This window comes from Homarus americanus, unplaced genomic scaffold, assembly GCF_018991925.1.
Source record: "Homarus americanus isolate GMGI-L3 unplaced genomic scaffold, GMGI_Hamer_2.0 scaffold45562, whole genome shotgun sequence".
NCBI lineage: Eukaryota > Metazoa > Arthropoda > Malacostraca > Decapoda > Nephropidae > Homarus > Homarus americanus.
In genome coordinates, this window is record NW_024744839.1 from 12,550,664 (window position 1) to 12,578,338 (window position 27,675).

The window sequence follows — 27,675 nt, forward strand, 5'->3', positions numbered from 1 at the left end:
TGGTTCTTATAATCGTGGTCGTGGTTGTTATAATCATAGTCGCCGTTGTTTTAAATTTGGTCGTGGTTGTTATATTCATGATCGTCCATGATATAATCATTGTCGAGGTTGTTATAATCATGGTCGTGGTTGTTATAATCATAGTCGTGGTTTTTATAATCATGGTCGTGGATGTTATAATCATGGTTGTGGTTGTTATAATCATGGTTGTGGTTGTTATGATCTTGGTCGTGGTTGTTATAATCATAGTCGTGGTTGTTATAATCAAAGTCGTCGGTGTTATAATCATGGTCGTGGTTGTTATAATCATAGTCGTGTTTTGATATAATCACACGTGGTATAATCATAGTCGTGATTGTTATAATCATAGTCGTGGTTGTTATAATCATGGTGGTTGTTACAATCGTGGTCGTGGTTGTTATAATCATAGTCGTGGTTGTTATATTCATGGTCGTGGTTGGAATAATCATGGTCATGTTTATTATAATCATAGTCGTGGGTGTTATAATCATAGTCGTGGTTGTTATTATCATGGTCGTCCTTGATATAATCATTGTCGTGGTTGTTATAATCATGGTCGTGGTTGTTATAATCATAGTCGTGGTTGTTTTATTCATGGTCGTGGGTGTTATAATCATAGTCGTGGTTGTTATAATCATGGTCGTAGGTGCTATAATCATGGACGTAGGTGTTATATTCATGGTCGTGGTTGTTAAAATCATAGTCGTGGTTGTTATAATCATGGTCGTTGTTGTTATAATCATAGTCGTGGATGTTATAATCATGGTTGTGAGTGTTATAATCATTGCCGTGGTTATTTATAATCATGGTCATGGTTTTTATAACCATAGTCGTGGTTGTTATAATCATAGTCGTGGTTGTTATAATCATGAGTAGTAGTTGCTATAATCTTGGTCGTGGTTGTTATAAACATGGTAGTTTTTGTTTATAATCATGGTTGTGGTTGTTATATTCATAGTCGTGGTTGTTATAATCATAATTAAGTGGTTGATATAATCCATAATCGTGATTGTTATAATCATAGTCGTGGTTGTTATAATCATGGTGGTTATTTGCAATCGTGGTCGTGGTTGTTATAATCATAGTCGAGTTTGTTATTATCATGGTAATGGTTGTTATAATCATAGACTTGATTTGTTATAAATATGGTCGTGGTTGTTTTAATCATAGTTGTGGTTGTTATAATCATAGGTGTGTGTTATAATCATGGTCGTGGTTGTTATAATCGTAGTTGTGGTTTTTATAAATATGTTACGTGATTGTTATAATCATGATCGTGGTTGTTATAACCATAGTCGTGGTTGTTATAAATATTGTCGTAGGTTGTTATATTCATGGTCGTGGTTGTTATAATCATAGTAGTTGTTATAATGATTGTCGGTGCATGTTATAATCATGGTCATTGGTTGTTTATAATCATGGTCGTGGTTGTTATAATCGTAGTCGTGGTTGTTATAATCATGGTCGTGGTTATTATAATCATGGTCGTGGTTGTTATAATCATATTCGTGATTGTCATAATCATTGTCGTGGTTGTTATAATCATGGTCGTGGTTTTATAATCATGGTCGTGGTTGTTATAATCATATTCGTGGCTGTTATAATCATTGTCGTGGTTGTTATAATCATGGTCGTGGTTTTTATAATCATGGTCGTGGTTGTTATATTCATGGTCGTGGTTGTTATAATCATACAAGTGGTTGTTATAATCATGGTCGTGGTTGTTATAATCATGGTCGTGGTTGGTATAGTCATAGTCGTGGTTGTTATAATAATGGTCGTGGTTGTTATAATCATAGTCGTGGTTGTTATAATCATGGTCGTAGTTGTTATAATGATGGAAGTGGTTGTTATTATCATGGTTGTGGTTATCATCATAGTCGTAGTTGTTATAATCATAGTCATGGTTGTTATAATCATGGTCGTGGTTGTTTTTATCATGGTCGTAAATGTTATAATCATAGTCGTGCTTGTTATAATCATGGTTGTGGGTGTTATAATCATAGTCGAGGTTGTTATAATCACGGTCGTGGTTGTTATAATCATGGTAGTGGTTGTTTTTATCATGGTCGCAAATGTTATAATCATAGTCGTGCTTGTTATAATCATGGTCGTGGGTGTTATAATCATAGTCGAGGTTGTTATAATCACGGTCGTGGTTGTTATAATCATAGTCGTCGTTGTTATAAATATGGTCGTGGTTGATAAATTCATGGTCGTCTTGATATAATTATTGTCGTGGTTGTTATAATCATAGTCGTGATTGTTATAATCATGGTCGTGGGTGTTATAATCATAGTCGAGGTTGTTATAATCACGGTCGTGGTTGTTATAATCATAGTCGTGGTCGTTATATTCATGGTCGTCGTTGTTTTAAACATGGTCGTGATTGTTATAATCAAGGTCGTGGTTATTATAATCTTGGTCGTGGTTGTTATTATCATGGTCATGGTTATCATCATAGTAGTAGGTGTTATAATCATAGTCGTGGTTGTTATAAATATGGTCGAGGTTGTTAAAATCATAGTCGTGGTTGTTATAATCATAGTCGTGGTTGTTATAATTATGGTCGTAATTGTTATAATCATGGTTGTGGTTGTTATTAATATGGTCGTGGTTGTTATAATCACACTCGTGGTTGTTATAATCATAGTCGTCGTTGTTATAAATATGGTCGTGGTTGATAAATTCATGGTCGTCCTTGATATAATTATTGTCGTGGTTGTTATAATCATAGCCGTGATTGTTATAATCGTGGTCGTGGGTGTTATAATCATAGTCGTGGTTGTTATAATCATGGTCGTGTTTGTTATTATCATGGTCGTGTTATCATCATAGTCGTATGTGTTATAATCATAGTCATGGTTGTTATAATCATGGTTTGGTTGTTATTATCATGGTCGTAGTTGTTATAATCATAGTCGTGGTTGTTATAATCATGGTCGGGTGTTATGATCATAGTCGAGGTTTATAATCACTGTCGTGGTTGTTATAATCATAGTCGTGGTCGTTATTTTCATGGTCGTGGTTTTATAATCATGGTCGTGGTTGTTATATTCATGTCGTGGTTGTTAGAATCATAGAAGTGATTGTTATAATCATGGTCATGGTTGTTATAATCATGGTCGTGGTTGGTATAGTCATAGTCGTGGTTGTTATAATCATAGTCGTGGTTGTTATAATCATGGTCGTGGTTGTTATAATCATATTCGTGGTTGTTATGATCATAGAAATGATTGTTATAATCATGGTCGTGGTTGTTATAATCATGGTCGTGGTTGGTATAGTCATAGTCGTGGTTGTTATAATCATTGTCGTGTTTGTTATAATCATGGTCGTGTTTGTTATAATCATATTCGTGGTTGTTATGATCATGGTCGTGTTTGTTATAATCATGGTCGTGTTTGTTATAATCATAGTCGTCGTTGTTATAAATATGGGCGTGGTTGATATATTCATGGTCGTCCTTGATATAATCATTTGTTTGGTTGTTATAATCATAGTCGTGGTTGTTATAATCATTGTCGTGGTTGTTATAATCATGGTCGTGGTTTTTATAATCATGGTCGTGGTTGTTATATTCATGGTCGTGGTTGTTATAATCATAGAAGTGATTGTTATAATCATGGTCGTGGTTGTTATAATCATGGTCGTGGTTGGTATAGTCACAACGTGGTTGTTATAATCATTGTCGTGGTTGTTATTATCATGGTCGTGGGTGTTATAATCATAGTCGAGGATGTTATAATCATATTCGTGGTTGTTATAATCATTGTCGTGGTTGTTATAATCATGGTCGTGGTTTTTATAATCATGGTCGTGGTTGTTATATTCATGGTCGTGGTTGTTATAATCATAGAAGTGATTGTTATAATCATGGTCGTGGTTGTTATAATCATGGTCGTGGTTGGTATAGTCATAGTCGTGGTTGTTATAATCATTGTCGTGGTTGTTATTATCATGGTCCTGGTTATCATCATAGTTGTAGGTGTTATAATCATAGTCGTGGTTGTTATAAATATGGTCGAGGTTGTTAAAATCATAGTCGTGGTTGTTATAATCATAGTCGTGGTTGTTATAATCATGGTCGTGGTTGTTATAATCATAGTCGTCGTTGTTATAAATATGGGCGTGGTTGATATATTCATGGTCGTCCTTGATATAATCATTGTCGTGGTTGTTATAATCATTATCGTGTTTGTTATAATCATGGTCGTGGGTGTTATAATCATAGTCGTGGTTCTTATGATCGCAGTCGTGTTTGTTATTATCATGGTCGTGGTTATCATCATAGTCGTAGGTGTTTAATCATAGGCATGGTTGTTATAAACATGGTCATGGGTGTTATAATCATAGTCGTGGTCGTTATAACCATGCTCGTGGTGTTATATTCATAGTCGTTGTTGTTATAATCGTGGTCTTGGTTGTTATAATCAGAGTCGTGGTTGTTATAATCATAGTCGTGGTTGTTATAATCATGGTCGTGGTTATTTATAATCATGGTCGTGGTTGTTATAATCATGGTCGTGGGTGTTATAATCATAGTCGTGGTTGTTATTATCATGATCGTGGATATGATCATAGTTAAGTAGCTGTAATAATTATAGTCGTGGTTGTTATACTCATGGTCGTGGTTGTTATAATGATAGTCGTGGTTGTTATAAATATGGTCGTGGTTGTTATAATCATAGTCGTGGTTGTTATAATCATGGTCGTAGTTGTTATAATCGTAGATGTGGTTGTTATGAATAAGTGATTGTTATTATCATGGTCGTGGTTGTTATAACCATAGTCGTGGTTGTTATAAATATGGTCGTGGTTGTTGTAATCATGGTCGTAGGTGTTTTAATCATGGACGTGGTGTTATAGTCATAGTCGTGGTTGTTATAATCATGGTCGTGGTTTGTTATTATCATGGTCGTATTTGTTATAATCATAGTCGTTGTTGTTATAATCATAGTCGTGGGTGTTATAATCATAGAGGTGGTTGTTATTATCATGGTCGTGTGTTGTTATAATCATAGTCGTGGTTGTTATAATCATGGTCGTGGTTTTTATAATCATGGTCGTGGATGTTATAATCATGGTCGTGTTTGTTATTATCATGGTCGTGGTTATCATCATATTCGTGGTTGTTATATTCATGGCGTCGCTTGTTATATTCATGTTCGTGCTTGTTATAGTCATAGTTGTGGTTGTGATAATCAAGGTCGAGGTTGTTATAATAATTGTCGGGGTTGTTATAATCATGGTCATGGTTGTTATAATCATGGTCGTGGTTGTTATAATCATATTCGTTGTTGTTATAATCGCGGTCGTGGTTGTTATAATCTTAGTCGTGGTTGTTATTATCATGGTCGTGGTTATCATCATTGTCGTAGGTGTTATAATCATAGTCGTGGTTGTTATAAATATGGTCGAGGTTGTTAATATCATAGTCGTGGTTGTTATAATCATAGTCGTGGTTATTATAATCATGGTCGTAGTTGTTACAATCATGGTTGTGGTTGTTATAAATATGGTCGTGGTTGTTATAATCATGGTCGTGATTGTTATAATCATAGTCGTTGTAGTTATAAATATGGTCGTGGTTGATATATTCATGGTCGTCCTTGATATAATCATTTCTGTGGTTGTTATAATGATAGTCGTGGTTGTTATAATTATGGTCGTGGGTGTTATAATCATAGTCGTGGTTGTTATAATCATGTTCGTGTTTGTTATTATCATGGGCGGGGTTATCATCATAGTTGTAGGTGTTATAATCATAGTCATGGTTCTTATAAACATGGTCATGGGTGTTATAATCATAGTCTTGGTTGTTATAACCATGGTCGTGGTTGTTACAATCATAGTCGTGGTTGTTATAATCATGGTCGTGGTTGTTATAATCATGGTCGTGGTTGTTATAATCATGGTCGTGGTTGTTATTATCATGGTCGTGGTTATCATCATAGTCGTAGGTGTTATAATCATAGTCGTGGTTGTTATAAATATGGTCGTGGTTATTATGAGTCATAGTCGTGGTTGTTATAATCATAGTCGTGATTGTTATAATCATTCGTAGTTGTTATAATCATAGTTGTGGTTGTTATAAATATGGGCGAGGTTGTTATAATCATGGCCGTGGTTGTTATAATCATAGTCGTTGTTGTTACAAATGGTCGTGGTTTTATATTCATGGTCGTCCTTGATATAATCATTGTCGTGGTTGTTATAATAATGGTCGTTGTTGTTATAATCACGGTCGTGGGTGTTATAATCATAGTCGTGGTTGTTATATTCATACTCGTGGTTGGAATAATCATAGTTGTGGTTATTATAATAATAGTCGTTATTATAATCATAGTCGTGTTTTTTATAATCATGGTCGTGGTTGTTATAATCATGGTCGTGGTTGTTATGATCATGGTGGGTGTTATATTCATAGTCGTGGATGTTATTATCATGGTCGTGGATATGATCATAGTCATAGCTGTAATAATCATAGTCGTGGTTGTTATAATCATGGTCGTGGTTGTTATAATCATAGTCGTGGTTAAGATAAATATGGTCGTGGTTGTTATAATCATAGTCGTGGTTGTTATAATCATGGTCGTGGTTGTTATAATCGTAGTTGTGGTTCTTATAAATATGTTCGTGACTGTTATATTCATGGTCGTGGTTGTTTTAACCATAATAGTGGTTGTTATAAATATGGTCGTTGTTGTTATATTCATGGTTGTAGGTGTTTTAATCATGGACGTAGGTGTTATAATCATGGTTGACGTTGTTATAATCATGGTCGTGGTTGTTATTATCATGGTCGTAGTTGTTATAATCATAGTCGTGGTTGTTATAATCATAGTCGTGGGTGTTATAATCATAGTCGTGGGTATTTATAATCATAGTCGTGGTTTTATTATCATGGTCATGTGTTGTTATAATCATAGTCGTGGATGTTATAATCATGGTCGTGGTTTTTATAATCATGGTCGTGGATGTTATAATCATGGTCGTGATTGTTATAATCATGGTCGTGTTGTTATTATCATGATGCATTGGTTATCATCATAGTCGTAGGTGTTATAATCATAGTCGTAGTTTAGTTATAAATTTGGTCGTGGTTGTTATGATCATAGTCATAGGTTGTTATAATCTTATTAAGTGGTTGTTATATTCATGGTGGCATTCATGGTCATGCTTGTTATAGTCATAGTTGTGGCTGTTATAATCATGGTCGTGGTTATTTAAATCATATTCGTGGTTGTTATAATCTTGGTCATGGTTGTTATAATCCATTCGTGGTTGTTATATTCATAGTCGTTGTTGTTATAATCGCGGTCGTGGTTGTTATAATCTTAGTAGTGGTTGTTATAATCATAGTCGTGGTTGTTTCGATCATGTTCGTAGTTGTTATAATTATGGTCGTATTTGTGGTTGTTATAAATATGGTCGTGGTTCTTATATTCATGGTCGTGGTTGTTATAATCATGGTCGTGGTTGTTATAATGATATTCGTGGGTGTTATAATCATTGTCGTGGTTTGTTATAATCATGGTCGGTTTTTGTAATCATGGTCGTGGTTGTTAAATCATAGTCGTGGATGTTATAATCATGGTCGTATTTATTTTAATCATGGTCGTTGTTGTTATAATCATGGTCGTATTTGTTTTTAATCCTTGGTCGTTATTTATTTATAATCCATGGTCAAGTAGTTTATTATTATCATAGTCGTGGTTGTTATAATCTTAGTCGTGGTTGTTATAGAAAATGAGTGCATTAGTTGTTATAATCATAGTCGTGGTTGTTATAATCATAGTTGCAATTTATTATAATCTATGGTTTTGGTTGTTATTATCTTGATCATGGATATGATCATAGTCATGGCTATTATACTCTTAGTCGTGGTTATTTATAATCATGATGTGGTTGTTATAATCATAGTCGTGGTTATTTATAAATATGGTTATGGTAGTTATAATAATCATAGTCATTAGTTATTTATAATCCTTGGTCGTAGTTGTTATAATCATCAGTTGTGGTTGTTATAAATATGGTCGTGATTATTATAATCATAAGAAATGCATTGGTTATAACCAAAGAGTCATGGTTATTGTAAATGTAGTGGTTATTATATTTATGGTAAATAGGTGTTTTTAATCATGGGCGTGAATTATTTATATTCATGGCGTAGTTATTTTAATCCATAGTCGTGGTAGTTATAATCATGATGGTAGTTTATTTATAATCATGGTAATTATTGTCATGGTCGTATTAATTATAATTTATAGTCGTGATTGATATAATCATAGTCCGTAGGTGTTACTTAGTCATAGTCGTGGATGTTATAATCACTTGGTTGTCGTTGTTATAATCATGAGTCGTGGTTATTATTATCATGATACAACAAGTTATCATCATGATCGTATATTATTATAATCATAGGTAGTGGTTGTTATACTAAATATGAGGTCGTGGTTGTTATGATCATGATACGTAGTTATTATAATCCTGATCATTAGTTATTTATAATCATGGTCGTAATTATTATAAAAAATCCTTAGTTCGTTAGATTATAAATATGGTCGTGGTTATTTATAATCATGGTGGTAGTTGTTATAATCATAATTAGGTAGTTTGTTTTTAATCCTTGATTGTAGATTATTATAATCTGGTTGTAGTTGATATATTCATTTGTCGTGGTTGGAATAATCACAGTCGTGGTTATTATAGTCATTGTCGTGGGTATTACAATCATGGTCGTGGTTGTTATAATCATAGTGGAAGTCTATAATCATGGGCGTAGATTATTTATATTCATGGTCGTGGTTATTAGAATCATAGTCGTGGTTATTTATAATCATGGTCGTTGTTATTTATAATCATAGTCGTGGATGTTATAATGTGGTCGTGGAGTGTTATAATCATTGTACGTAGTTGTTATAATCATGGTGCGTGGTTGTTATAATATGATACGTGGTTGTTTTGTAATCTCATGGTCGTGGTTGTTATAATCCTTGGTCGTGGTTATTATAATCATAGTCACATTGGTTGGTATAATCATGAAGTCGTGGTTGTTTTAATCATGGTCGTGGTTTGATATAATCATAATCGTGATTGCTATAATCCATAGTCATGATTGTTATATTCGCGGTGGTTATTTACAATCGTGGTCATGGTTGTCATAATCATAGTCGTGGTTGTTATTATCCTTGGTCGTGGTTGTTATAATCATAGTTATTGGTTATTTATAATCATAGTCGTGTTTGATATTATCATGGTCGTGGTTGTTATAATCGTGATTGTGGATGTTATAAATATGGTCGTGATTATTTATAATCATGGTCGTGGTTATTATAACCATGGTCATCAGTTTATTATAAATATGGTCATTATTAGTTATATTCCTTGGGTAAATTGGTTGATATAATCATAGTCGTGGTTGTTATAATGATTGTCGTGCATGTTATAATCATGAATCGTGGTTATTATAATCATGGTCGTAGTTTATTTATAATCGTAGTCGTGGATTTATTTATAATCGTAGTCCATTGATTTATTTATAATCATGGTTGTGGTTGATATAATCATGGTCGTTGTTTTTATAATCCTGTCTTGGTTGTTATATAATCAGGTGTGGTTTGTTATAATCATGGTCGTGGTTGTTATAATCATGGTCGTGGTTATTTATAATCATCGTCGTGGTTGTTTTAATCATGGTCGTGGTTGTTATAATCATTGGTCGTATTTGTTTTTTAATCTTGGTCGTTGTTGTTATAATCCTTGGTCGTATTTGTTTTAATCATGGTCGTTGTTGTTATAATCATAATTAAGTGGTTATTATTATCATGGTCGTGGTTGTTGCATAATCACCAGTCGTGGTTATTGTAGAATGGTCGTGGTTGTTATAATCATGGTCGTGGTTGTTAATCATAGTCGCTGTTATTATATATATGGTCGTGGTTGATGTATTCATGGGGAATCGTCCGTTAATCAATTGTCGTAGTTGTTATAATCATGAGGTCGTGGTTGTTATAATCACAGTCGTGGTTATTTTTAATCATGAATTAGTAGATTATTATAATCATAGTCGTGGTTGTTATATTCATTTTGTCATGGTTGGAATAATCACGGTCGTGGTTGTATAGCCATTATCATAGGTGTTATAATCATAGTCATTAGTTTGTTATAATCATGGTCGTAAATTACTATAATCATGGAGCGTGGGCTGTTATATTCATAGTAGTAGTTATTAAAATCATGATGCATTGGTTGTTATAGTCATAGTCGTTGTTGTTATAATCATAGTCGTGGATGTTATAATCGCTGGTAAACGGAGTGTTATAATCATTGTCATTGGTTATTATAATCATGGTCGTGGTTATTTATAACCATAGTCGTGGTTATTATAATCATGGTCGTGGTTATTTATAATAATCATGAGGTCGTGGTGTTATAATAATCATAAAGTCGTGGTTTATTATAATCATAGTCGTGGTTGTTTTAATCATGGTCATTAGTTGATATAATCATAATGCGTGATTGTTATATAATCATAATTAAGTAGTTGTTATAATCATGGTGGTTGTTACCAATCGGTAGTCCGTGGTTGTTATAATCATAGTCGTAGTTATTATTATCTCATAGTCGTGGTTGTTATAATCATAGTTGTAGTTTATTTATAATCCCTTAGTCGTATTTATTATTATCATGGTCGTCGTTGTTATAATCAAAATTTGTGCTGGATGTTATAAATATGGTCGTAGTTATAATCGTAGTCGTAGTTATTATAACCATAGTCGTGGATTATTACCAAATATGAATTAAATGGTTGTTATAATAGTGGTCGTGGTTGATATAATCATAATCGTGATTGTTTTAATCATGGTCGTGTCGTGCATGTTATAATCATGGTCGTGGTTGTTATAATCATGGTCGTGGTTGTTATATTCATGGTCGTGGTTGTTATAATCATGGTCGTGGTTGGTATAGTCATAGTCGTGGTTGTTATAATCATGGTCGTGGTTGTTATGATCATAATCGTGGTTGTTATAATCATGGTCGTGGTTGTTATAATCATGGTAGTGGTTGTTATTTTCATGGTCGTCTTTATCATCATAGTCATAGGTGTTATAATCATAGTCATGGTTGTTATAATCATGGTCAAGGGTGTTTTAATCATTGTCGTGGTTGTTATAACCATGGTCGTGGTTGTTATAATCATGGTCGTGGTTGGTATTATCATGGTCGTAGTTGTTATAATCATAGTCGTGGTTGTTATAATCATGGTCGTGGGTGTTATAATCATAGTCGAGGTTTATAATCACGGTCGTGGTTGTTATAATCATAGTCGTGGTCGTTATATTCATGGTCGTGGTTTTTATAATCATGGTCGTGGTTTTTATATTCATGGTCGTGGTTGTTATAATCATAGAAGTGATTGTTATAATCATGGTCGTGGTTGTTATAATCATGGTCGTGGTTGGTATAGTCATAGTCGTGGTTGTTATAATCATAGTCGTGGTTGTTATAATCATGGTCGTGGTTGTTATAATCATAGTCGTCGTTGTTATAAATATGGGCGTGGTTGATATATCCATGGTCGTCCTCGATATAATCATTGTCGTGGTTGTTATAATCATAGTCGTGGTTGTTATAATCATGGTCGTGGTTTTTATAATCATGGTCGTGATTGTTATTATCATGGTCATGGGTATCATCATAGTCGTAGGTGTTATAATCATAGTCGTGGTTGTTATAAATATGGTCGAGGTTGTTAAAATCATAGTCGTGGTTGTTATAATCATAGTCGTGGTTGTTATAATCATGGTAGTGGTTGTTATAATCATAGTCGTCGTTGTTATAAATATGTGCGTGGTTGATGTATTCATGGTCGTCCTTGATATAATCATTGTCGTGGTTGTTATAATCATAGTCGTGTTTGTTATTATCATGGTCGTGGTTATCATCATAGTCGTAGGTGTTATAATCATAGTCGTGGTTGTTATAACCATGCTCGTGGTTGTTATAATCATAGTCGTTGTTGTTATAATCGTGGTCTTGGTTGTTATAATCAGAGTCGTGGTTGTTATAATCATAGTCGTGGTTGTTATAATCATGGTCGTGGTTGTTATAATCATGGTCGTGGTTGTTATAATCATGGTCGCGGGTGTTATAATCATAGTCGTGGTTGTTATTATCATGATCGTGGATATGATCATAGCCGTAGCTGTAATAATTATAGTCGTGGTTGTTCTACTCATGGTCGTGGTTGTTATAATCATAGTCGTGGGTGTTATAAATATGGTCGTGGTTGTTATAATCATAGTCGTGGTTGTTATAATCATGGTCGTGGTTGTTATAATCGTAGTTGTGGTTGTTATAAATATGGTCGTGATTGTTATAATCATGGTCGTGGTTGTTATAACCATAGTCGTGGTTGTTATAAATATGGTCGTGGTTGTTATAATCATGGTCGTAGGTGTTTTAATCATGGACGAAGGTGTTATAGTCATGGTTGTGGTTGTTATAATCATGGTCGTGGTTGTTATTATCATGGTCGTATTTGTTATAATCATAGTCGTGGTTGTTATAATCATAGTCGTGGGTGTTATAATCATAGAGGTGGTTGTTATTATCATGGTCGTGTGTTGTTATAATCATAGTCGTGGTTGTTAAAATCTTGGTCGTGGTTTTTATAATCAAGGTCGTGGATGTTATAATCATGGTCGTGTTTGTTATTATCATGGTCGTGGTTATCATCATAGTCGTAGGTGTTATAATCATTGTCGTGGTTGTTATAAATATGGTCGTGGTTGTTATGATCATAGTCGTGGTTGTTATAATCATAGTCGTGGTTGTTATATTCATGGTCGCGCTTGTTATATTCATGTTCGTGCTTGTTATAGTCATAGTTGTGGTTGTGATAATCAAGGTCGAGGTTGTTATAATCATTGTCGGGGTTGTTATTGTCATGGTCATGGTTGTTATAATCATGGTCGTGGTTGTTATAATCATAATCGTTGTTGTTATAATCGCGGTCGTGATTGTTATAATCTTAGTCGTGGTTGTTATTATCATGGTCGTGGTTATCATCATTGTCGTAGGTGATATAATCATAGTCGTGGTTGTTATAAATATTGTCGAGGTTGTTAAAATCATAGTCGTGGTTGTTATAATCATAGTCGTGGTTGTTATAATCATGGTCGTAATTGTTACAATCATGGTTGTGGTTGTTATAAATATGGTCGTGGTTATTATAATCATGGTCGTGGTTGTTATAATCATAATCGTTGTTGTTATAAATATGGTCGTGGTTGATATATTCATGGTCGTCCTTGATATAATCATTTCTGTGGTTGTTATAATCATAGTCGTGGTTGTTATAATCATGGACGTGTTTGTTATTATCATGGTCGTGGTTATCATCATAGTCGTAGGTGTTATAATCATAGTCATGGTTCTTATAAACATGGTCATGCGTGTTTTAATCATAGTCTTGGTTGTTATAACCATGGTCGTGGTTGTTATAATCATAGTCGTGGTTGTTATAATCATAGTCGTGGTTGTTATAATCATGGTCGTGGTTGTTATTAATATGGTCGTGGTTGTTATAACCATAGAAGTGGTTGTTAAAATTATGGTCGTGGTTGTTATAATCATGGTCGTTGTTGTTATAATCATAGTCGTGGTTTTTATAATCATTGTCGTGGGTGTTATAATCATGGTCGCGGTTGTTATAATCATGGTCGTGGTTGTTATAATCATAGTCGTGGTTGTTATAATCATGGTCGTGGTTGCTATAATCATGGTCGTGGTTGTTATAAACATGGTAGTTTTTTGTTATAATCATGGTCGTGGTTGTTATAATCATAGTCGTGGTTGTTATAATCATGGTCGTGGTTGATATAATCATATTCGTGATTGTTATAATCATAGTCGTGGTTGTTATAATCATGGTGGTTGTTACAATCGTGGTCGTGGTTGCTATAATCATAGTCGTGGTTGTTATTATCATGGTCGTGATTGTTATAATCATAGACTTGGTTGTTATAAATATGGTCGTGGTTGTTATAATCATAGTTGTGGTTGTTATAATCATAGTCTTGTTTGTTATAATCATGGTCGTGGTTGTTATAATCATAGTTGTGGTTGTTATAATCATAGTCGTGTTTGTTATTATCATGGTCGTCGTTGTTATAATCGAAGTTGTGGATGTTATAAATATTGTCGTGGTTGTTATATTCATGGTCGTGGTTGTTATAATCATAGTCGTGGTTGTTATAATCGTAGTCGTGGTTGTTATAATCAAGGTCGTGGTTGTTATAATCATGGTCGTGGTTGTTATAATCATATTCGTGATTGTCATAATCATTGTCGTGGTTGTTATAATCATGGTCGTGGTTTTTATAATCATGGTCGTGGTTGTTATAATCATATTCGTGGCTGTTATAATCATTGTCGTGGTTGTTATAATCATGGTCGTGGTTATTATAATGATGGTCGTGGTTGTTATATTCATGGTCGTGGTTGTTATAATCATACAAGTGGTTGTTATAATCATGGTCGTGGTTATCATCATAGTCGTAGTTGTTATAATCATAGTCATGGTTGTTATAATCATAGTCGTGGTTGTTTTTATCATGGTCGTAAATGTTATAATCATTGTCGTGCTTGATATAATCATGGTCGTGGGTGTTATAATCATAGTCGAGGTTGTTATAATCACGGTCGTGGTTGTTATAATCATGGTCGTGGTTGTTTTTATCATGGTCGTAAATGTTATAATCATAGTCGTGCTTGTTATAATCATGGTCTTGGGTGTTATAATCATAGTCGAGGTTGTTACAATCACGGTCGTGGTTGTTATAATCATAGTCGTCGTTGTTGTAAATATGGTCGTGGTTGATAAATTCATGGTCGTCCTTGATATACATATTGTCGTGGTTGTTATAATCATAGTCGTGATTGTTATAATCATGGTCGTGGGTGTTATAATCATAGTCGAGGTTGTTATAATCACGGTCGTGGTTGTTATAATCATAGTCGTGGTCGTTATATTCATGGTCGTAGTTGTTTTAATCATGGTCGTGATTGTTATAATCAAGGTCGTGGCTGTTATAATCTTGGTCGTGGTTGTTATTATCATGGTCGTGGTTATCATCATAGTAGTAGGTGTTATAATCATAGTAGTGGTTGTTATAAATATGGTCGAGGTTGTTAAAATCATAGTCGTGGTTGTTATATTCATAGTCGTGGTTGTTATAATTATGGTCGTAATTGATATAATCATGGTTGTGGTTGTTATAAATATGGTAGTGGTTGATAAATTCATGGTCGTCCTTGATATAATCATTGTCGTGGTTGTTATAATCATAGTCGTGATTGTTATAATCATGGTCGTGGGTGTTATAATCATAGTCGTGGTTGTTATAATCATGGTCGTGTTTGTTATTATCATGGTCGTGGTTATCATTATAGTCGTAGGTGTTATAATCATAGTCATGGTTGTTATAAACATGGTCATTGGTGTTATAATCAGAGTTGTGGTTGTTATAATCATTATCGTTGTTGTTATAATCATGGTCGTGGTTGTTATAATCATGGTCGTGGTTGTTATTATCATGGTCGTGGTTATCATCATAGTCGTAGGTGTTAAAATCATAGTCGTGGTTGTTATAAATATGGTCGTGGTTGTTATGATCATAGTCGTGGTTGTTATAATCATAGTCGTGATTGTTATAATCATGGTCGTAGTTGTTATAATCATAGTTGTGGTTGTTATAAATCTGGTCGTGGTTGTTATAATCATGGTCGTGGTTGTTATAATCATAGTCTTCGTTGTTATAAATATGGTCGGGGTTGTTATATTCATGGTCGTCCTTGATATAATCATTGTCGTGGTTGTTATAATCTTGGTTGTGGTTGCTATGATCATGGTCGTTGTTTTTATAATCGTGGTCTTGGTTGTTATAATCAGAGTCGTGGTTGTTATAATCATAGTCGGGGTTGTTATAATCATGGTCGTGGTTGTTATAATCATCGTCGTGGTTGTTATCTTCATGGTCGCGGTTGTTATAATCATGGTCGTGGTTGTTATAATCATAGTCGTGGATGTTATAATCATGGTCGTATTTGTTTTAATCATTTTCGTTGTTGTTATAATCATGGTCGTATTTGTTTTAATCATGGTCGTTGTTGTTATAATCATAGTCGTGGTTGTTATTATCATGGTCGTGGAAGTTATAATCCTAGTCGTGGTTGTTATGAATATGGTCGTGGCTGTTATAATCATAGTCGTGGTTGTTATAATCATAGTTGTGGTTGTTATAATCATGGTCGTGGTTGTCATTATGATGATCATGGATATGATCATAGTCGTAGCTGTTATACTCATAGTCGTGGTTGTTATAAATATGGTCGTGATTGTTATAATCATAGTCGTGGTTGTTATACCCAAAGTCATGGTTGTTGTAAATATGGTCGTGGTTGTTATATACATGGTCGTAGGTGTTTTAATCATGGACGTAGGTGTTATATTCATGGCCGTGGTTGTTTTAATCATAGTCGTGGTAGTTATAATCATGGTCGTGGTTGTTATAATCATGGTCGTGGTTGTTATGATCATAGTCGTGGTCGTTATAATCATAGTCGTGGTTGTTATAATCATGGTCGTAGTTATTATAATCATAGTTGTGTTCCTTATAAATATGGTCGTGGTTGTTATAATCATGGTCGTGGTTTTTATAATCATAGTCGCTGTTGTTATAAATATGGTCGTGGTTGATATATTCATGGTCGTCCTTGATATAATCATTGTCGTGGTTGTTATAATCATGGTCGTGGTTGTTATAATCATAGTCGTAGTTGTTTTAATCATGGTCGTGGGTGTTATAATCATAGTCGGGGTTGTTATATTCATTTGTCGTGGTTGGAATAATCACAGTCGTGGTTATTATAGTCATTGTCATGGGTGTTATAATCATAGTCGTGGTTGTTATAATCATGGTCGTAGATGCTATAATCATGGAGGTAGGTGTTATATTCATGGTCGTGGTTGTTAAAATCATAGTCGTGGTTGTTATAATCATGGTCGTTATTGTTATAATCATAGTCGTGGATGTTATAATCATGGTCGTGGCTGTTTTAATCATAGTCTTGGTTGATATAATCATAATCGTGATTGTTATAATCATAGTCGTGGTTGTTATAATCATGGTGGTTGTTACAATCGTGGTCGTGGTTGTTATAATCATAGTCGTGGTTGTTATTTTCATGGTCGTGGTTGTTATAATCATAGTTGTGGTTGTTATAATCATAGTCGTGTTTGTTATTATCATGGTCGTGGTTGTTATAATCGTAGTTGTGGTTGATATATTCATGGTCGTCCTTGATATAATCATTGTCGTGGTTGTTATAATCATAGTCGTGGTTGTTATAATCATGGTCGTGGTTTTTATAATCATGGTCGTGATTGTTATTATCATGGTCATGGTTATCATCATAGTCGTAGGTGTTATAATCATAGTCGTGGTTGTTATAAATATGGTCGAGGTTGTTAAAATCATAGTCGTGGTTGTTATAATCATAGTCGTGGTTGTTATAATCATGGTAGTGGTTGTTATAATCATAGTCGTCGTTGTTATAAATATGTGCGTGGTTGATATATTCATGGTCGTCCTTGATATAATCATTGTCGTGGTTGTTATAATCATAGTCGTGTTTGTCATAATCATGGTCGTGGTTATCATCATTGTCGTAGGTGTTATAATCATAGTCGTGGTTGTTATAAATATGGTCGAGGTTGTTAAAATCATAGTCGTGGTTGTTATAATCATAGTCGTGGTTGTTATAATCATGGTCGTAGTTGTTATAATCATGGTTGTGGTTGTTATAAATATGGTCGTGGTTGTTATAATCATGGTCGTGGTGTTATAATCATAGTCGTGGTTGTTATAATATGTCGTGGTTGATATATCATGGTCGTTCTTGATATATTCATTTCTGTGGTTGTTATAATGATAGTCGTGGTTGTTATAATTATGGTCGTGGGTGTTATAATCATAGTCGTGGTTGTTATAATCATGGTCGTGTTTGATATTATCATGGTCGTGGTTATCATTCATAGTCGTAGGTGTTATAATCATAGTCATGGTTCTTATAAACATGGTCATGCGTGTTTTAATCATAGTCTTGGTTGTTATAATCATAGTCGTTGTTGTTATAAATATGGTCGTGGTTGATATATTCATGGTCGTCCTTGATATAATCATTGTCGTGGTTGTTATAATAATGGTCGTGGTTGTTATAATCACGGTCGTGGGTGTTATAATCATAGTCGTGGTTGGTATATTCATACTCGTGGCTGGAATAATCATAGTTGTGGTTATTATAATCATAGTCGTGGGTGTTATAATCATAGCCGTGGTTGTTATAATCATGGTCGTTGTTGTTATAATCATGGTCGTGGTTGTTATGATCATGGTCGTGGGTGTTATAATCATAGTCGTGGATGTTATTATCATAGTCGTGGATATGATCATAGTCGTAGCTGTAATAATCATAGTCGTGGTTGTTATAATCATGGTCGTGGTTGTTATAAGTATAGTCGTGGTTGTTATAAATATGGTCGTGGTTGTTATAATCATAGTCGTGGTTGTTATAATCATGGTCGTGGTTGTTATAATCGCAGTTATGGTTCTTATAAATATGTTCGTGACTGTTATATTCATGGTCGTGGTTGTTATAACCATAATCGTGGTTGTTATAAATATGGTCGTTGTTGTTATATTCATGGTCATAGGTGTTTTAATCATGGACGTAGGTGTTATAATCATGGTCGACGTTGTTATAATCATGGTCGTGGTTGTTATTATCATGGTCGTAGATGTTATAATCATAGTCGAGGTTGTTATAATCATAGTTGTGGGTGTTGTAATCATAGTCGTAATTGTTATTATCATGGTCATGTGTTGTTATAATCATAGTCGTGGGTGTTATAATCATGGTCGTGGTTTTTATAATCATGGTCGTGGATGTTATAATCATGGTCGTGGTTGTTATAATCATGGTCGTGGATGTTATAATCATAGTCGTGTTTTTTATAATCATGGTCGTGGATGTTATAATCATGGTCGTGGTTGTTATAATCATAGTCGTGGATGTTATTATCATAGTCGTGGATATGATCATAGTTGTAGCTGTAATAATCATAGTCGTGGTTGTTATAATCATGGTCGTGGTTGTTATAATCATAGTTGTGGTTGTTATAAATATGGTCGTGGTTGTTATAATCATAGTCGTGGTTGTTATGATCATGGTCGTGGGTGTTATAATCATAGTCGTGGATGTTATTATCATGGTCGTGGATATGATCATAGTCGTAGCTGTAATAATCATGGTCGTGGTTGTTATAATCATGGTCGTGGTTGTTATAATCATAGTCGTGGTTGTTATAAATATGGTCGTGGTTGTTATAATCATAGTCGTGGTTGTTATAATCATGGTCGTGGATGTTATAATCATGGTCGTGGTTGTTATAATCATGGTCGTGTTTGCTATTATCATGGTCGTGGTTATCATCATAGTCGTAGGTGTTATAATCATAGTCGTGGTTGTTATAAATTTGGTCGTGGTTGTTATGATCATAGTCGTGGTTGTTATAATCATAGTCGTGGTTGTTATATTCATGGTCGCGCTGGTTACATTCTTGGTCATGCTTGTTATACTCATAGTTGTGGTTGTTATAATCATGGTCGTGGTTGTTATAATCATATTCGTGGCTGTTATAATCATGGTCATGGTTGTTATAATCATGGTCGTGGTTGTTATATTCATAGTCGTTGTTGTTATAATCGCGGTCGTGGTTGTTATAATCTTAGTCGTGGTTGTTATAATCATAGTCGTGGTTGTTTCGATCATGTTCGTAGTTGTTATAATTATGGTCGTATTTGTGGTTGTTATAAATATGGTCTTGGTTCTTATATTCATGGTCGTGGTTGTTATAATGATATTCGTGGGTGTTATAATCATTGTCGTGGTTGTTATATTCATGGTCGTAGGTGTTTTAATCATGGACGTAGGTGTTATAATCATGGTCGACGTTGTTATAATCATGGTCGTGGTTGTTATTATCATGGTCGTAGTTGTTATAATTATAGTCGTGGTTGTTATAATCATAGTCGTGGTTGTTATAAATATGGTCGTGGTTGTTATGATCATAGTCGTGGTTGTTATAATCATAGTCGTGATTGTTATAATCATGGTCGTAGTTGTTATAATCATAGTTGTGGTTGTTATAAATATGGTCGTGGTTGTTATAATCATGGCCTTGGTTGTTATAATCATAGTCGTTGTTGTTACAAATATCGTCGTGGTTGTTATATTCATGGTCGTCCTTGATATAATCATTGTTGTGGTTGTTATAATAATGGTCGTGGTTGTTATAATCACGGTCGTGGGTGTTATAATCATAGTCGTGGTTGTTATATTCATACTCGTGGTTGGAATAATCATAGTTGTGGTTATTATAATCATAGTCGTGGGTGTTATAATCATAGCCGTGGTTATTATAATCATGGTCGTTGTTGTTATAATCGTGGTCTTGGTTGTTATAACCAGAGTCGTGGTTGTTATAATCATAGTCGTGTTTTTTATAATCATGGTTGTGGTTGTTATAATCATGGTCGTGGTTGTTATGATCATGGTCGTGGGTGTTATAATCATAGTCGTGGATGTTATTATCATGGTCGTGGATATGATCATAGTCGTAGCTGTAATAATCATAGTCGTGGTTGTTATAATCATGGTCGTGGTTGTTGTAATCATAGTCGTGGTTGTTATAAATATGGTCGTGGTTGTTATAATCATAGTCGTGGTTGTTATAATCATGGTCGTGGTTGTTATAATCGTAGTAGTGGTTCTTCTTATAAATATGTTTGACTGTTATATTCATGGTCGTGGTTGTTATAACCATAATCGTGGTTGTTATAAATATGGTCGTTGTTGTTATATTCATGGTCGTGGTTGTTATAATCATGGTCGTGGTTGCACTAATCATGGTCGTGTTTGTTATTATCATGGTCGTTGTTATCATCATAGTCGTAGGTGTTATAATCATAGTCGTGGTTGTTATAAATTTGGTCGTGGTTGTTTTGATCATAGTCGTGGTTGTTATAATCATAGTCGTGGTTGTTTCGATCATGTTCGTAGTTGTTATAATTATGGTCGTATTTGTGGTTGTTATAAATCTGGTCGTGGTTCTTATATTCATGGTCGTGGTTATTATAATCATGGTCGTGGTTGTTATAATGATATTCGTGGGTGTTATAATCATTGTCGTGGTTGTTATAATCATGGTCGTGGTTTTTGTAATCATGGTCGTGGTTGTTAAAATCATAGTCGTGGTTGCTATAAATATGGTCGTGATTGTTATAATCATGGTCGTGGTTGTCATAATCATGGTCGTGGTTGTTATAATGATATTCGTAGCTGTTATAATCATTGTCGTGGTTGTTATAATCATGGGCGTGGTTTTTGTAATCATGGTCGTGGTTGTTATAATCAGAGAAGTGGTTGTTATAATCATGGTCGTGGTTGTTATAATCATAGTCGTGGTTGTTATAATCATGCTCGTGGTTGTTATAATCATGGTCGTGGTTGTTATAATCATGGTCGTGGTTGTTATAATCATGGTTGTGGTTGTTATAATCATGGTTGTGGTTGTTATTATCATGGTCGTCGTTATCATCATAGTCTTAGGTGTTATAATCATAGTCATGGTTGTTATAAACATGGTCATGGGTGTTATAATCAAAGTCGTGGTTGTTATAACCATGGTCGTGGTTGTTATAATCATAGCCGAAGTTGTTATATTCATGGTCGCACTTGTTATATTCATGGTCGTGCTTGTTAAAGTCATAGTCGTGGTTGTTATAATCAGGGTCGTGGTTGTTATTATCATGTTCGTTGTTATCATCATAGTCGTAGGTGTTATAATCATAGTCGTGGTTGTTATAAATATGGTCGTTGTTGTTATGATCATAGCTGTGGTTGTTATAATCATAGTCGTGATTATTATGATCATGATCGTAGTTGATATAATCATAGTAGTGGTTGTTATAAATATGGTCGTGGCTGTTATAACCATGGTCGTAGTTGTTATAATCATAGTCGTGGTTGTTATAATCATTGTCGTGGATGTTATTATCATGGTCGTAATTGTTATAATGAGAGTCGTGGTTGTTATAATCATGGTCGTGGTTGTTATAATCGTAGTTGTGGTTGCTATAAATACGGTCGTGATTTTTATAATCATGGTCGTGGTTGTTATAATCATGGTCGTGGTTGTTATAATGATATTCGTGGCTGTTATAATCATTGCCGTGGTTGTTATAATCATGGTCGTGGTTTTTGTAATCATGGTCGTGGTTGTTATAATCATAGAAGTGGCTATATCATGGTCGTGGTTGTTATAATCATAGTCGTGGTTGTTATAATCATGGTCGTGGTTGTTATAATCATGGTCGTGGTTGTTATGATCATGGTCGTGGGTGTTATAATCATAGTCGTGGATGTTATTATCATAGTCGTGGATATGATCATAGTCGTAGCTGTAATAATCATAGTCGTGGTTGTTATAATCATGGTCGTGGTTGTTATAAGTATAGTCGTGGTTGTTATAAATATGGTCGTGGTTGTTATAATCATAGTCGTGGTTGTTATAATCATGGTCGTGGTTGTTATAATCGCAGTTATGGTTCTTATAAATATGTTCGTGACTGTTATATTCATGGTCGTGGTTGTTATAACCATAATCGTGGTTGTTATAAATATGGTCGTTGTTGTTATATTCATGGTCATAGGTGTTTTAATCATGGACGTAGGTGTTATAATCATGGTCGACGTTGTTATAATCATGGTCGTGGTTGTTATTATCATGGTCGTAGATGTTATAATCATAGTCGAGGTTGTTATAATCATAGTTGTGGGTGTTGTAATCATAGTCGTAATTGTTATTATCATGGTCATGTGTTGTTATAATCATAGTCGTGGGTGTTATAATCATGGTCGTGGTTTTTATAATCATGGTCGTGGATGTTATAATCATGGTCGTGGTTGTTATAATCATGGTCGTGGATGTTATAATCATAGTCGTGTTTTTTATAATCATGGTCGTGGATGTTATAATCATGGTCGTGGTTGTTATAATCATAGTCGTGGATGTTATTATCATAGTCGTGGATATGATCATAGTTGTAGCTGTAATAATCATAGTCGTGGTTGTTATAATCATGGTCGTGGTTGTTATAATCATAGTTGTGGTTGTTATAAATATGGTCGTGGTTGTTATAATCATAGTCGTGGTTGTTATGATCATGGTCGTGGGTGTTATAATCATAGTCGTGGATGTTATTATCATGGTCGTGGATATGATCATAGTCGTAGCTGTAATAATCATGGTCGTGGTTGTTATAATCATGGTCGTGGTTGTTATAATCATAAAGTCGTGGTCGTGGTTTTTATAATCATGGTCGTGGATGTTATAATCATGGTCGTGGTTGTTATAATCATGGTCGTGTTTGCTATTATCATGGTCGTGGTTATCATCATAGTCGTAGGTGTTATAATCATAGTCGTGGTTGTTATAAATTTGGTCGTGGTTGTTATGATCATAGTCGTGGTTGTTATAATCATAGTCGTGGTTGTTATATTCATGGTCGCGCTGGTTACATTCTTGGTCATGCTTGTTATACTCATAGTTGTGGTTGTTATAATCATGGTCGTGGTTGTTATAATCATATTCGTGGCTGTTATAATCATGGTCATGGTTGTTATAATCATGGTCGTGGTTGTTATATTCATAGTCGTTGTTGTTATAATCGCGGTCGTGGTTGTTATAATCTTAGTCGTGGTTGTTATAATCATAGTCGTGGTTGTTTCGATCATGTTCGTAGTTGTTATAATTATGGTCGTATTTGTGGTTGTTATAAATATGGTCTTGGTTCTTATATTCATGGTCGTGGTTGTTATAATGATATTCGTGGGTGTTATAATCATTGTCGTGGTTGTTATATTCATGGTCGTAGGTGTTTTAATCATGGACGTAGGTGTTATAATCATGGTCGACGTTGTTATAATCATGGTCGTGGTTGTTATTATCATGGTCGTAGTTGTTATAATTATAGTCGTGGTTGTTATAATCATAGTCGTGGTTGTAATAAATATGGTCGTGGTTGTTATGATCATAGTCGTGGTTGTTATAATCATAGTCGTGATTGTTATAATCATGGTCGTAGTTGTTATAATCATAGTTGTGGTTGTTATATATATGGTCGTGGTTGTTATAATCATGGCCGTGGTTGTTATAATCATAGTCGTTGTTATTACAAATATGGTCGTGGTTGTTATAATCATGGTCGTCCTTGATATAATCATTGTCGTGGTTGTTATAATAATGGTCGTGGTTGTTATAATCACGGTCGTGGGTGTTATAATCATAGTCGTGGTTGTTATATTCATACTCGTGGTTGGAATAATCATAGTTGTGGTAATTATAATCATAGTCGTGGGTGTTATATTCATAGTCGTGGTTGTTATAATCATGGTCGTTGTTGTTATAATCGTGGTCTTGGTTGATATAACCAGAGTCGTGGTTGTTATAATCATAGTCGTGTTTTTTATAATCATGGTCGTGGTTGTTATAATCATGGTCGTGATTGTTATGATCATGGTCGTGGGTGCTACAATCATAGTCGTGGATGTTATTATCATGGTCGTGGATATGATCATAGTCGTAGCTGTAATAATCATAGTCGTGGTTGTTTTAATCATGGTCGTGGTTGTTATAATCATAGTCGTGGTTGTTATAAATATGGTCGTGGTTGTTATAATCATAGTCGTGGTTGTTATAATCATGGTCGTGGTTGTTATAATCGTAGTTGTGGTTCTTATAAATATGTTCGTGACTGTTATATTCATGGTCGTGGTTGTTATAACCATAATCGTGGTTGTTATAAATATGGTCGTTGTTGTTATATTCATGGTCGTAGGTGTTTTAATCATGGTCGTGGTTGTTCTAATCATGGTCGTGTTTGTTATTATCATGGTCGTGGTTATCATCATAGTCGTAGGTGTTATAATCATAGTCGTGGTTGTTATAAATTTGGTCGTGGTTGTTTTGATCATAGTCGTGGTTGTTATAATCATAGTCGTGGTTGTTTCGATCATGTTCGTAGTTGTTATAATTATGGTCGTATTTGTGGTTGTTATAAATCTGGTCGTGGTTCTTATATTCATGGTCGTGGTTATTATAATCATGGTCGTGGTTGTTATAATGATATTCGTGGGTGTTATAATCATTGTCGTGGTTGTTATAATCATGGTCGTGGTTTTTGTAATCATGGTCGTGGTTGTTAAAATCATAGTCGTGGTTGCTATAAATATGGTCGTGATTGTTATAATCATGGTCGTGGTTGTCATAATCATGGTCGTGGTTGTTATAATGATATTCGTAGCTGTTATAATCATTGTCGTGGTTGTTATAATCATGGGCGTGGTTTTTGTAATCATGGTCGTGGTTGTTATAATCAGAGAAGTGGTTGTTATAATCATGGTCGTGGTTGTTATAATCATAGTCGTGGTTGTTATAATCATGCTCGTGGTTGTTATAATCATGGTCGTGGTTGTTATAATCATGGTCGTGGTTGTTATAATCATGGTTGTGGTTGTTATAATCATGGTTGTGGTTGTTATTATCATGGTCGTCGTTATCATCATAGTCTTAGGTGTTATAATCATAGTCATGGTTGTTATAAACATGGTCATGGGTGTTATAATCAAAGTCGTGGTTGTTATAACCATGGTCGTGGTTGTTATAATCATAGCCGAAGTTGTTATATTCATGGTCGCACTTGTTATATTCATGGTCGTGCTTGTTAAAGTCATAGTCGTGGTTGTTATAATCAGGGTCGTGGTTGTTATTATCATGTTCGTTGTTATCATCATAGTCGTAGGTGTTATAATCATAGTCGTGGTTGTTATAAATATGGTCGTTGTTGTTATGATCATAGCTGTGGTTGTTATAATCATAGTCGTGATTATTATGATCATGATCGTAGTTGATATAATCATAGTAGTGGTTGTTATAAATATGGTCGTGGCTGTTATAACCATGGTCGTAGTTGTTATAATCATAGTCGTGGTTGTTATAATCATTGTCGTGGATGTTATTATCATGGTCGTAATTGTTATAATGAGAGTCGTGGTTGTTATAATCATGGTCGTGGTTGTTATAATCGTAGTTGTGGTTGCTATAAATACGGTCGTGATTTTTATAATCATGGTCGTGGTTGTTATAATCATGGTCGTGGTTGTTATAATGATATTCGTGGCTGTTATAATCATTGCCGTGGTTGTTATAATCATGGTCGTGGTTTTTGTAATCATGGTCGTGGTTGTTATAATCATAGAAGTGGTTGTTATATTCATGGTCGTGGTTGTTATAATCATAGTCGTGGTTGTTATAATCATGGTCTTGGTTATTATAATCATTGTCGTGGTTGTTATAATCATGGTCGTGGCTGTTATAATCATGGTAGTGGTTGTTATTATCATGGTCGTAGTTGTTATAATCATAGTCGTGGTTGTTGTAATCATGGTCGTGGGTGTTATAATCATAGTCGTGGTTGTTATTATCATGCTCGTGTGTTGTTATAATCATTGTTGTGGTTGTTATAATCATGGTCGTGGTTTTTATAATCATGGTCGTGGATGTTATAATCATGGTCGTGGTTGTTATAATCATGGTCGTGTCTGTTATTATCATGGTCGTGGTTATCATCATAGTCGTAGGTGTTATAATCAAAGTCATGGTTGTTATAAACATGGTCATGGGTGTTATAATCATAGTCGTGGTTGTTATAACCATGGTCGTGGTTGTTATAATCATAGTCGTGGTTGTTATAATCATGGTCGTGGTTGTTATAATCATGGTCGTTGTTTGTTATAATCATAGTCGTGGTTGTTATTATCATGGTCGTAATTATCATCACAGTCGTAGGTGTTATAATCATAGTCGTGGTTGTTATAATCATAGTCGTGATTGTTATAATCATGGTCGTAGTTGTTATAATCATAGTTGTGGTTGTTATAATCATGGTCGTGGTTGTTATAATCATGGTCGTGGTTGTTAAAATCATAGTCGTCGTTGTTATAAATATGGTCGTGGTTGTTATATTCGTGGTCGTCCTTGATATAATCATTGTCGTGGTTGTTATAATCATGGTCGTGGTTGTTATAATCATAGTCGTGGTTGTTACAATCATGGTCGTGGGTGTTATAATCATAGTCGTGGTTGTTATTATCATGGTCGTGGATATGATCATAGTCGTAGCTGTAATAATCATAATCGTGGTTGTTATAATCATGGTCGTGGTTGTTATAATCATAGTCGTGGTTGTTATACATATGGTCGTGGTTGTTATAATCATGGTCGTGGTGGTTATAATCGTAGTTGTGGTTGTTATAAAATGGTCGTGATTGTTATAATCATGAAAGAGGTTGTTATAACCATACTCGTGGTTGTTATAAATATGGTCGTCGTTGTTATATTCATGGTCATAGGTGTTTTAATCATGTACGTAGATGTTTTAATCATGGTCGTGGTTGTTATAA